Here is a 12,791-nt window from a genome sequence, read left to right as displayed (position 1 = left end):
CCCACCCCCCTTCCTCCCTACCGACTTCAGTCATCAATCTTTTATCGATTTAACCTATCTAGTTCTATAACAAATCTTATTATGAAAAGCACCAAGTCCAATTTTCTTTTTCAATAACTCCTTTTTTTCATTCTGAAAATTATATTTAATGTGTAGCTATTTGCTTTTTTCAATAACTCCATTTCTGATCCATTTGCTGATGTAGAGTGTCTATTCATATCCAGTCCGCTTTCAAAGGTTTTAAGAGAGAGAAAAAAAAATCTAATTTGGAAGTGATAGATTATTGAGAAAAAAAAATCCTAAGCATAAAGTAAAAGATTGACCTGAGAAAAGCATGTGAAATAGGAATGATAAAACATATTTGCAATTTTGCAATTAACTATGTTCGCTTTTGATCTTGATGATAACGCTCTGAGGTCTATATCTGATAGTGCGAAATCGGAAGTTTCGAAGGTGGTATATTTGCATGAATACTAATTTGACACATATTGGGAGGCGTAATGGACCACTTATTTTCTATTTTTTATTACCATTTTGGAACAACTTGGCAATGATTCTAATTTGGAGAGGAGTTTAAATGAACCATGTATGTTCCGACAGTCTGACTTCCCACCCCTTGGACCAAATACTACCATTTTGGAAAAACTTGGCAATGATTCTAATTTGGAGAGGAGTTTAGATGAACCATGTATGTTCCGACAGTCTGACTTCCCACCCCTTGGACCAAATACTACCATTTTGGAACAACTTGGCAATGATTCTAATTTGGAGAGGAGTTTAGATGAACCATGTATGTTCCTACAGTCTGATTTCCCACCCCTTGGACCAAATACTACCTTTTTCGAACAACTTGTCAATGATTCTAATTTGGCGAAGAGTTTAGATGAACCATGTATGTTCCGACAGTCTGACTTCCCACCCCTTGGACCAAATACTAGCATTTTGGAACAACTTGGTAATTATTCTAATTTGGAGAGGAGTTTAGATGAGCCATGTATGTTCCGACAGTCTGACTTCCCACCCCTTGGACCAAATACTACCATTTTGGAACAACTTGGCAATGATTCTAATTTGGAGAGGAGTTTAGATGAACCATGTATGTTCCGACAGTCTGACTTCCCACCCCTTGGACCAAATGCTACCTTTTTCGAACAACTTGGCAATGATTCTAATTTGGAGAGGAGTTTAGATGAGCCATGTATGTTCCGACAGTCTGACTTCCCACCCCTTGGATCAAATACTACCATTTTGGAACAACTTGGCAATGATTCTAATTTGGAGAGGAGTTTAGATGAACCATGTATGTTCCGACAGTCTGACTTCCCACCCCTTGGACCAAATACTACCTTTTTTGGGAACAACTTGGCAATGATTCTAATTTGGAGAGGAGTTTAGATGAACCATGTATATTCCGACAGTCTGACTTCCCAACACTTGGACCAAATATTACCATTTTGGAACAACTTGGCAATGATTCTAATTTGGAGAGGAGTTTAGATGAACCATGTATGTTCCGACAGTCTGACTTTACACCCCTTGGACCAAATACTACCTTTTTCGAACAACTTGGCAATGATTCTAATTTGAAGAGGAGTTTAGATCAACCATGTATGTTCCGACAGTCTGACTTCCCACCCCTTGGACCAAATACTACCATTTTGAAACAACTTGGCAATGATTCTAATTTGGAGAGGAGTTTAGATGAGCCATGTATGTTCCGACAGTCTGACTTCCCACCCCTTGGACCAAATACTACCATTTTGGAACAACTTGGCAATGATTCTAATTTGGAGAGGAGTTTAGATGAACCATGTATGTTCCGACAGTCTGACTTCCCACCCCTTGGACCAAATACTACCTTTTTTGGAACAACTTGGCAATGATTCTAATTTGGAGAGGAGTTTAGATGAACCATGTATGTTCCGACAGTCTTACTTCCCACCCCTTGGACCAAATACTACCATTTTGGAACAACTTGGCAATGATTCTAATTTGGAGAGGAGTTTAAATGAACCATGTATGTTCCGACAGTCTGACTTCCCACCCCTTGGACCAAATACTACCATTTTGGAACAACTTGGCAATGATTCTAATTTGGAGAGGAGTTTAGATGAACCATGTATGTTCCGACAGTCTGACTTCCCACCCCTTGGACCAAATACTAGCATTTTGGAACAACTTGGCAATGATTCTAATTTGGAGAGGAGTTTAGATGAACCATGTATGTTCCGACGGTCTGACTTCCCACCCCTTGGACCAAATACCATTTTGGAACAACTTGGCAATGATTCTAATTTGGAAAGGAGTTTAGATGAACCATGTATGTTCCGACAGTCTGACTTCCCACCCCTTGGACCAAATACTACCTTTTTTGAACAACTTGGCAATGATTCTAATTTGGAGAGTTTAGATGAGCCATGTATGTTCCGACAGTCTGACTTCCCACCCCTTGGACCAAATACTACCATTTTGGAACAACTTGGCAATGATTCTAATTTGGAGAGGAGTTTAGATGAACCATGTATGTTCCGACAGTCTGACTTCCAACACCTTGGACCAAATACTACCTTTTTTGGAACAACTTGGCAATGATTCTAATTTGGAGAGGAGTTTAGATGAACCATGTATGTTCCGACATTCTGACTTCCCACCCCTTGGACCAAATACTACCTTTTTCGAACAACTTGGCAATGATTCTAATTTGGAGAGGAGTTTAGATGAGCCATGTATGTTCCGACAGTCTGACTTCCCACCCCTTGGACCAAATACTACCATTTTGGAACAACTTGGCAATGATTCTAATTTGGAGAGGAGTTCAGATGAACCATGTATGTTCCGACAGTCTGACCTCCCACCCCTTGGACCAAATACTACCATTTTGGAACAACTTGGCAATGATTCTAATTTGGAGAGGAGTTTAGATGAACCATGTATGTTCCGACAGTCTGACTTCCCACCCCTTGGACCAAATACTAGCATTTTGGAACAACTTGGCAATGATTCTAATTTGGAGAGGAGTTTAGATGAACCTTGTATGTTCCGACAGTCTGACTTCCCACCCCTTGGACCAAATACCATTTTGGAACAACTTGGCAATGATTCTAATTTGGAGAGGAGTTTAGATGAACCATGTATGTTCCGACAGTCTGACTTCCCACCCCTTGGACCAAATACTACCTTTTTCGAACAACTTGGCAATGATTCTAATTTGGAGAGTTTAGATGAGCCATGTATGTTCCGACAGTCTGACTTCCCACCCCTTGGACCAAATACTACCATTTTGGAACAACTTGGCAATGATTCTAATTTGGAGAGGAGTTTAGATGAACCATGTATGTTCCGACAGTCTGACTTCCAACCCCTTAGACCAAATACTACCTTTTTTGGAACAACTTGGCAATGATTCTAATTTGGAGAGGAGTTTAGATGAACCATGTATGTTCCGACAGTTTGACTTCCCACCCCTTGGACCAAATACTACCTTTTTCGAACAACTTGGCAATGATTCTAATTTGGAGAGGAGTTTAGATGAGCCATGTATGTTCCGACAGTCTGACTTCCCACCCCTTGGACCAAATACTACCATTTTGGAACAACTTGGCAATGATTCTAATTTGGAGAGGAGTTTAGATGAACCATGTATGTTCCGACAGTCTGACCTCCCACCCCTTGGACCAAATACTACCTTTTTTGGAACAACTTGGCAATGATTCTAATTTGGAGAGGAGTTTAGATGAACCATGTATGTTCCGACAGTCTTACTTCCCACCCCTTGGACCAAATACTACCATTTTGGAACAATTTGGCAATGATTCTAATTTGGAGAGGAGTTTAAATGAACCATGTATGTTCCGACAGTCTGACTTCCCACCCCTTGGACTAAATACTACTATTTTGGAACAACTTGGCAATGATTCTAATTTGGAGAGGAGTTTAGATGAACCATGTATGTTCCGACAGTCTGACTTCCCACCCCTTGGACCAAATACTAGCATTTTGGAACAACTTGGCAATGATTCTAATTTGGAGAGGAGTTTAGATGAACCATGTATGTTCCGACAGTCTGACTTCCCACCCCTTGGACCAAATACTACCTTTTTTGGAACAACTTGGCAATGATTCTAATTTGGAGAGGAGTTTAGATGAACCATGTATGTTCCGACAGTCTTACTTCCCACCCCTTGGACCAAATACTACCATTTTGGAACAACTTGGCAATGATTCTAATTTGGAGAGGAGTTTAAATGAACCATGTATGTTCCGACAGTCTGACTTCCCACCCCTTGGACCAAATACTACCATTTTGGAACAACTTGGCAATGATTCTAATTTGGAGAGGAGTTTAGATGAACCATGTATGTTCCGACAGTCTGACTTCCCACCCCTTGGACCAAATACTAGCATTTTGGAACAACTTGGCAATGATTCTAATTTGGAGAGGAGTTTAGATGAACCATGTATGTTCCGACAGTCTGACTTCCCACCCCTTGGACCAAATACCATTTTGGAACAACTTGGCAATGATTCTAATTTGGAGAGGAGTTTAGATGAACCATGTATGTTCCGACAGTCTGACTTCCCACCCCTTGGACCAAATACTACCTTTTTCGAACAACTTGGCAATGATTCTAATTTGGAGAGTTTAGATGAGCCATGTATGTTCCGACAGTCTGACTTCCCACCCCTTGGACCAAATACTACCATTTTGGAACAACTTGGCAATGATTCTAATTTGGAGAGGAGTTTAGATGAACCATGTATGTTCCGACAGTCTGACTTCCAACCCCTTAGACCAAATACTACCTTTTTTGGAACAACTTGGCAATGATTCTAATTTGGAGAGGAGTTTAGATGAACCATGTATGTTCCGACAGTCTAACTTCCCACCCCTTGGACCAAATTTTACCTTTTTCGAACAACTTGGCAATGATTCTAATTTGGAGAGGAGTTTAGATGAGCCATTTATGTTCCGACAGTCTGACTTCCCACCCCTTGGACCAAATACTACCATTTTGGAACAACTTGGCAATGATTCTAATTTGGAGAGGAGTTTAGATGAACCATGTATGTTCCGACAGTCTGACCTCCCACCCCTTGGACCAAATACTACCTTTTTTGGAACAACTTGGCATTGATTCTAATTTGTAGAGGAGTTTAGATGAACCATGTATGTTCCGACAGTCTTACTTCCCACCCCTTGGACCAAATACTACCATTTTGGAACAACTTGGCAATGATTCTAATTTGGAGAGGAGTTTAAATGAACCATGTATGTTACGACAGTCTGACTTCCCACCCCTTGGACCAAATACCATTTTGGAACAACTTGGCAATGATTCTAATTTGGAGAGGAGTTTAGATGAACCATGTATGTTCCGACAGTCTGACTTCCCACCCCTTGGACCAAATACTACCATTTTGGAACAACTTGGAAATGATTCTAATTTGGAGAGGAGTTTAGATGAACCATGTATGTTCCGACAGTCTGACTTCCCACCCCTTAGACCAAATACTACCTTTTTTGGAACAACTTGGCAATGATTCTAATTTGGAGAGGAGTTTAGATGAACCCTGTATGTTCCGACAGTCTGACTTCCCAACCCTTGGACCAAATATTACCATTTTGGAACAACTTGGCAATGATTCTAATTTGGAGAGGAGTTTAGATGAACCATGTATGTTCCGACAGTCTGACTTCCCACCCCTTGGACCAAATACTAACATTTTGGAACAACTTGGCAATGATTCTAATTTGGAGAGGAGTTTAAATGAACCATGTATGTTCCGACAGTCTGACTTCCCACCCCTCAGACCAAATACTACCTTTTTCGAACAACTTGGCAATGATTCTAATTTGGAGAGGAGTTTAGATGAACCATGTATGTTCCGACAGTCTGACTTCCAACCCCTTGGACCAAATATTACCATTTTGGAACAACTTGGCAATGATTCTAATTTTTAGAGGAGTTTAGATGAACCATGTATGTTCCGACAGTCTGACTTCCCACCCCTTGGACCAAATACTACCATTTTGGAACAACTTGACAATGATTCTAATTTGGAGAGGAGTTTAAATGAACCACATATGTTCCGACAGTCTGACTTCCCACCCCTTGGACCAAATGCTACCTTTTTCGAACAACTTGGCAATGATTCTAATTTGGAGAGGAGTTTAGATGAACCATGTATGTTCCGACAGTCTGACTTCCCACCCCTTGGACCAAATACTAGCATTTTGGAACAACTTGGCAATGATTCTAATTTGGAGAGGAGTTTAGATGAACCATGTATGTTCCGACAGTCTGACTTCCCACCCCTTGGACCAAATACCATATTGGAACAACTTGGCAATGATTCTAATTTGGAGAGGAGTTTAGATGAACCATGTATGTTCCGACAGTCTGACTTCCCACCCCTTGGACCAAATACTACCTTTTTCGAACAACTTGGCAATGATTCTAATTTGGAGAGGAGTTTAGATGAGCCAAGTATGTTCCGACAGTCTGACTTCCCACCCCTTGGACCAAATACTACCATTTTGGAAACACTTGGCAATGATTCTAATTTGGAGAGGAGTTTACATGAACCATGTATGTTCCGACAGTCTGACTTCCCACCCCTTAGACCAAATACTACCTTTCTTGGAACAACTTTGGCAATGATTCTAATTTGGAGAGGAGTTTAGATGAACCATGTATGTTCCGAAAGTCTGACTTCCCAACCCTTGGACCAAATATTACCATTTTTGAACAACTTGGCAATGATTCTAATTCGGAGAGGAGTTTAGATGAACCATGTATGTTCCGACAGTCTGACTTCCCACCCCTTGGACCAAATACTTCCATTTTGGAACAACTTGGCAATGATTCTAATTTGGAGAGGAGTTTAGATGAACCATGTATGTTCCGACAGTCTGACTTCCCACCCCTTGGACCAAATACTACCTTTTTCGAACAACTTGGCAATGATTCTAATTTGGAGAGGAGTTTAAATGAACCATGTATGTTCCGACAGTCTGACTTCCCACCCATTGGACCAAATACTACCTTTTTCGAACAACTTGGCAATGATTCTAATTTGGAGAGGAGTTTAGATGAACCATGTATGTTCCGACAGTCTGACTTCCAACCCCTTGGACCAAATACTACCATTTTGGAACAACTTGGCAATGATTCTAATTTGGAGAGGAGTTTAGATGAACCATGTATGTTCCGACAGTCTGACTTCCCAACCCTTGGACCAAATACTACCATTTTGGAACAACTTGACAATGATTCTAATTTGGAGAGGAGTTTAAATGAACCACATATGTTCCGACAGTCTGACTTCCCACCCTTTGGACCAAATACTACCATTTTGGAACAACTGGGCAATGATTCTAATTTGGAGAGGAGTTTAGATGAACCATGTATGTTCCAACAGCCTGACTTCCCACCCCTTGGACCAAATACTAACATTTTGGAACAAGGGGTTTGGAGAGGAGTTTAGATGAACCATGTATGTTCCGACAGTCTGACTTCCCACCCCTTGGACCAAATGCTACCTTTTTCGAACAACTTGGCAATGATTCTAATTTGGAGAGGAGTTTAGATGAACCATGTATGTTCCGACAGTCTGACTTCCCACCCCTTGGACCAAATACTACCATTTTGGAACAACTTGGCAATGATTCTAATTTGGAGAGGAGTTTAAATGAACCATGTATGTTCCAACAGTCTGACTTCCCACCCCTTAGACCAAGTACTACCTTTTTTGGAACAACTTGGCAATGATTCTAATTTGGAGAGGAGTTTAGATGAACCATGTATGTTCCGATAGTCTGACTTCCCACCCCTTGGACCAAATACTACCATTTTGGAACAATTTGGCAATGATTCTAATTTGGAGAGGAGTTTAGATGAACCATGTATGTTCCGACAGTCTGACTTCCCACCCCTTGGACCAAATACTACCTTTTTCGAACAACTTGGCAATGATTCTAATTTGGAGAGGAGTTTAGATGAACCATGTATGTTCCGACAGTCTAACTTCCAACCCCTTGGACCAAATACTACCATTTTGGAACAACTTGGCAATGATTCTAATTTGGAGAGGAGTTTAGATGAACCATGTATGTTCCGACAGTCTGACTTCCCACCCCTTGGACCAAATACTACCATTTTGGAACAACTTGACAATGATTCTAATTTGGAGAGGAGTTTAAATGAACCACATATGTTCCGACAGTCTGACTTCCCACCCTTTGGACCAAATACTACCATTTTGGAACAACTGGGCAATGATTCTAATTTGGAGAGGAGTTTAGATGAACCATGTATGTTCCGACAGCCTGACTTCCCACCCCTTGGACCAAATACTAACATTTTGGAACAACTTGGCAATGATTCTAATTTGGAGAGGAGTTTAGATGAACCATGTATGTTCCGACAGTCTGACTTCCCACCCCTTGGACCAATTGCTACCTTTTTGGAACAACTTGGTAATGATTCCAGGAGTTTAGATGAGCCATGTATGTTCCGACAGTCTGACTTCCCACCCCTTGGACCAAATACTACCATTTTGGAACAACTTGGCAATGATTCTAATTTGGAGAGGAGTTTAGATGAACCATGTATGTTCCGACAGTCTGACTTCCCACCCCTTGGACCAAATACTACCTTTTTTGGAACAACTTGGCAATGATTCTAATTTGGAGAGGAGTTTAGATGAACCGTGTATGTTCCGACAGTCTGACTTCCCAACCCTTGGACCAAATATTACCATTTTGGAACAACTTGGCAATGATTCTAATTTGGAGAGGAGTTTAGATGAACCATGTATGTTCCGACTGTCTGACTTCCCACCCCTTGGACCAAATACTACCTTTTTCGAACAACTTGGCAATGATTCTAATTTGGAGAGGAGTTTAGAGGAACCATGTATGTTCCGACAGTCTGACTTCCCACCCCTTGGACCAAATACTACCATTTTGGAACAACTTGGCAATGATTCTAATTTGGAGAGGAGTTTAGATGAACCATGTATGTTCCGACAGTCTTACTTCCCACCCCTTGGACCAAATACTACCATTTTGGAACAACTTGGCAATGATTCTAATTGAATGAACCATGTATGTTCCGACAGTCTGACTTCCCACCTTTTGGACCAAATAATACCATTTTGGAACAACTTGGCAATGATTCTAATTTGGAGAGGAGTTTAGATGAACCATGTATGTTCCGACAGTCCAAATACTACCATATAGGAACAACTTGGCAATGATTCTAATTTGGAGAGGAGTTTAGATGAACCATGTATGTTCCGACAGTCTTACTTCCCACCCCTTGGACCAAATACTACCATTTTGGAACAACTTGGCAATGATTCTAATTTGGAGAGGAGTTTAAATGAACCACATATGTTCCGACAGTCTGACTTCCCACCCTTTGGACCAAATACTACCATTTTGGAACAACTGGGCAATGATTCTAATTTGGAGATGAGTTTAGATGAACCATGTATGTTCCGACAGCCTGACTTCCCACCCCTTGGACTCCAAATTCTAATTTGGAGAGGAGTTTAAATGAACCATGTATGTTCCGACAGTCTGACTTCCCACCCCTTGGACCAAATACTACCTTTTTCGAACAACTTGGCAATGATTCTAATTTGGAGAGGAGTTTAGATGAACCATGTATGTTCCGACAGTCTGACTTCCTACCACTTGGACCAAATACTACCATTTTGGAACAACTTGGCAATGATTCTAATTTGGAGAGGAGTTTAGATGAACCATGTATGTTCCGACAGTCTGACTTCCCACCCCTTGGACCAAATACTACCTTTTTTGGAACAACTTGGCAATGATTCTAGTTTGGAGAGGAGTTTAGATGAACCATGTATGTTCCAACAGTCTGACTTCCCAATCCTTGAACCAAATATTACCATTTTGGAACAACTTGGCAATGATTCTAATTTGGAGAGGAGTTTAGATGAACCATGTATGTTCCGACAGTCTGACTTCCCACCCCTTGGACCAAATACTACCATTTTGGAACAACTTGGCAATGATTCTAATTTGGAGAGGAGTTTAGATGAACCATGTATGTTCCGACAGTCTGACTTCCCACCCCTTGGACCAAATACTACCTTTTTCGAACAACTTGGCAATGATTCTAATTTGGAGAGGAGTTTAGATGAACCATGTATGTTCCGACAGTCTGACTTCCCACCCCTTGGACCAAATACTACCATTTTGGAACAACTTGGCAATGATTCTAATTTGGAGAGGAGTTTAGATGAACCATGTATGTTCCGACAGTCTGACTTCCCACCCCTTGGACCAAATACTACCATTTTGGAACAACTTGACAATGATTCTAATTTGGAGAGGAGTTTAAATTAACCACATATGTTCCGACAGTCTGACTTCCCACCCTTTGGACCAAATACTACCATTTTGGAACAACTGGGCAATGATTCTAATTTGGAGAGGAGTTTAGATGAACCATGTATGTTCCGACAGTCTGACTTCCCACCCCTTGGACCAAATACTACCATTTTGGAACAACTTGACAATGATTCTAATTTGGAGAGGAGTTTAAATTAACCACATATGTTCCGACAGTCTGACTTCCCACCCTTTGGACCAAATACTACCATTTTGGAACAACTTGGCAATGATTCTAATTTGGAGAGGAGTTTAGATGAACCATGTATGTTCCGACAGCCTGACTTCCCGCCCCTTGGACCAAATACTAACATTTTGGAACAACTTGGCAATGATTCTAATTTGGAGAGGAGTTTAGATTTTGTCCCAATTCTTTAAGAATGACCCCTGAATCAGAAAGGCCGTAGAATAAGTAGTTGAAATTACTAAAAATACTTTAGCATAAAGAGCAAGGTATTTATCTCCTCCTAAATACCTCGCTCTTTATGCTAACGTATTTTTAGAACCCCTCATATGCGGAATAATCTCTGTTCGTTTTAAGTTTCAATGCTACTTCTTCCTTTCATTTGAAAAACCGTTTTCATGTTTATTTTTCATTGTTTTCTTATAGTAATGCTAGAGAATCCTGCGCCCTTTTCATTGAATTTTTCTTCCCCCATGACAGATTCCTCCAAGGAAAGATCCTCCAACATAGCCCCCTCTCCTCAGCCCCACCCCCAAACAAAATAAAGTCCCCCTGAAAACGTCTGTACACTTCCCAATAACCATTACTATATGTAAACACTGGTCAAAGTTTATAACATGCAGCCCCTCCCCCAGGGATTGTGGGGGAGTAAGTCATCCCCAAAGACATAGTTATTATGGTTTTCGACTATACTGAACAAAATGGCTATCTAAAAATTTTAATCCGTTGACTTTGGGAAAAAATGAGCGTGGGAGGGGGCCTAGATGCCCTCCAATTTTTTTGGTCACTTAAAAAGGGCACTAAAACTTCTCATTTCCGTTAGAATGACCCCTCTTTCGACATTCTAGGACCACTTGGTCGATACGATGACCCCTGGAAAAAAAAAAATAAATAAATAAACATGCACCCGTGATTTGTTCTCTGGCAAAAAATACAAAATTCCACATTTTTGTAGATAGGAGCTTGAAACTTCTACAGTAGGGTTTTCTGATACGCTGAATCTGATGGTGTCATTTTCGTTAAGATCCTATGACATTTAGGGGGTGTTTCCCCCTATTTTCCTAAATAAGGCAAATTTTCTCAGGCTCGTAACTTTTGATGGGTAAGACTAAACTTGATGAAACTTATATATTTAAAATCAGCATTAAAATTCGATTCTTTTGATGTAGCTATTGATATAAAACTTCAATTTTTTAGAGTTTTGGTTACTATTGAGCCGGGTCGCTCCTTACTACAGTTCGTTACCACGAACTGTTTGATTAGAAAATAAAACAAGCTATTCAGTGTTGAAAACTTTAGCGTAAAGAACAAGTTATCAAGATTGGGGGCAACCCCTTCATACGTAGAATAATTTCTATTTTTTTAATGATGCTTGATTGAAAGTTCTTAAACCGAACTAGCCAGACATGACAATAAACAATCAAGAGATATAAAATTCTACAAAAAGAAAACTTAAAACGAGACGACGGCCAGTAGAATTAAAAGACTAAAACATCGCGTTGTTTTAGTCTTTTAATTCTACTGGCCGTCGTCTCGTTTGAAGTTTTCTTTTTGTAGAGTTTTATCTCTCTTGATTGTTTATTTAATGATGCTCCTTTCATTAAAGGAGTCTAATATTTTTTATAAAAATTATGAAAAATATAAATATTATCGGAATCAGAAATTATATTAGAATTCAGGTATCGGGTTGAATTGAACCTGCCTTCTCTTGTATTCTAATTTATAATTTTAAATGCAATTAGTTTATACTTGGATTCGTCAAAAAAAATCAAAAACGAATCTACAAGGAAATTAGAAAGGTTAATAAAGAACAAAGAGGTACATGGCTCATCTCCCTTTAGGTTTTATGCCCCCTCCCCAAAAAAAAGATATTGTTAATGTAAGAAAATTAAAAGTATAATAAAAAACAAAGAGAGTGGTAAGCCAAAACTGATGGTTTATCCTGCACCCCCTATCGGAGGAGGGGGAAAACCATCTCGGCTGATTCCCGAGAAATGCTATTATGATAAAACAAGGGTATACACAACGTTCTCTTCAATGAGAATTAAGACACTGTAATTAGACTTGGAACTAGAAACAATTAATTAAGTCATTACAATAACTAATAATCATGAATTATCACTATTTTAAACATTAAATCCAGTTATATTCTTGTTGAATTGCGTCAACAATTGCATT

General features: G+C 39.9%; 1 protein-coding gene across 4 annotated transcripts in view; it reads right to left on the bottom strand.

The window, feature by feature from the left end:
* The window catches only part of LOC136037275 (uncharacterized), a 131,585-nt gene that overhangs the window by 108,008 nt on the left and 10,786 nt on the right, over positions 1–12,791 (bottom strand). Inside the window, exon 5 of one of the 4 annotated variants that reach the window (XR_010619905.1) lies at positions 9,265–11,486. The exons of the other annotated variants lie outside the window; for them this stretch is intronic. The gene's annotated coding sequence lies outside the window, so the exon portion shown is untranslated. Of the gene's footprint in view, positions 1–9,264; positions 11,487–12,791 lie in introns of those variants that run through there. 4 annotated transcript variants of the gene reach the window in all.

Source organism: Artemia franciscana, chromosome 16 (genome assembly GCF_032884065.1).
Source record: "Artemia franciscana chromosome 16, ASM3288406v1, whole genome shotgun sequence".
Lineage (NCBI taxonomy): Eukaryota > Metazoa > Arthropoda > Branchiopoda > Anostraca > Artemiidae > Artemia > Artemia franciscana.
The sequence above is the reverse complement of the archived record's forward strand: the minus strand, read 5'-3'. Positions and strand labels throughout refer to the sequence as shown.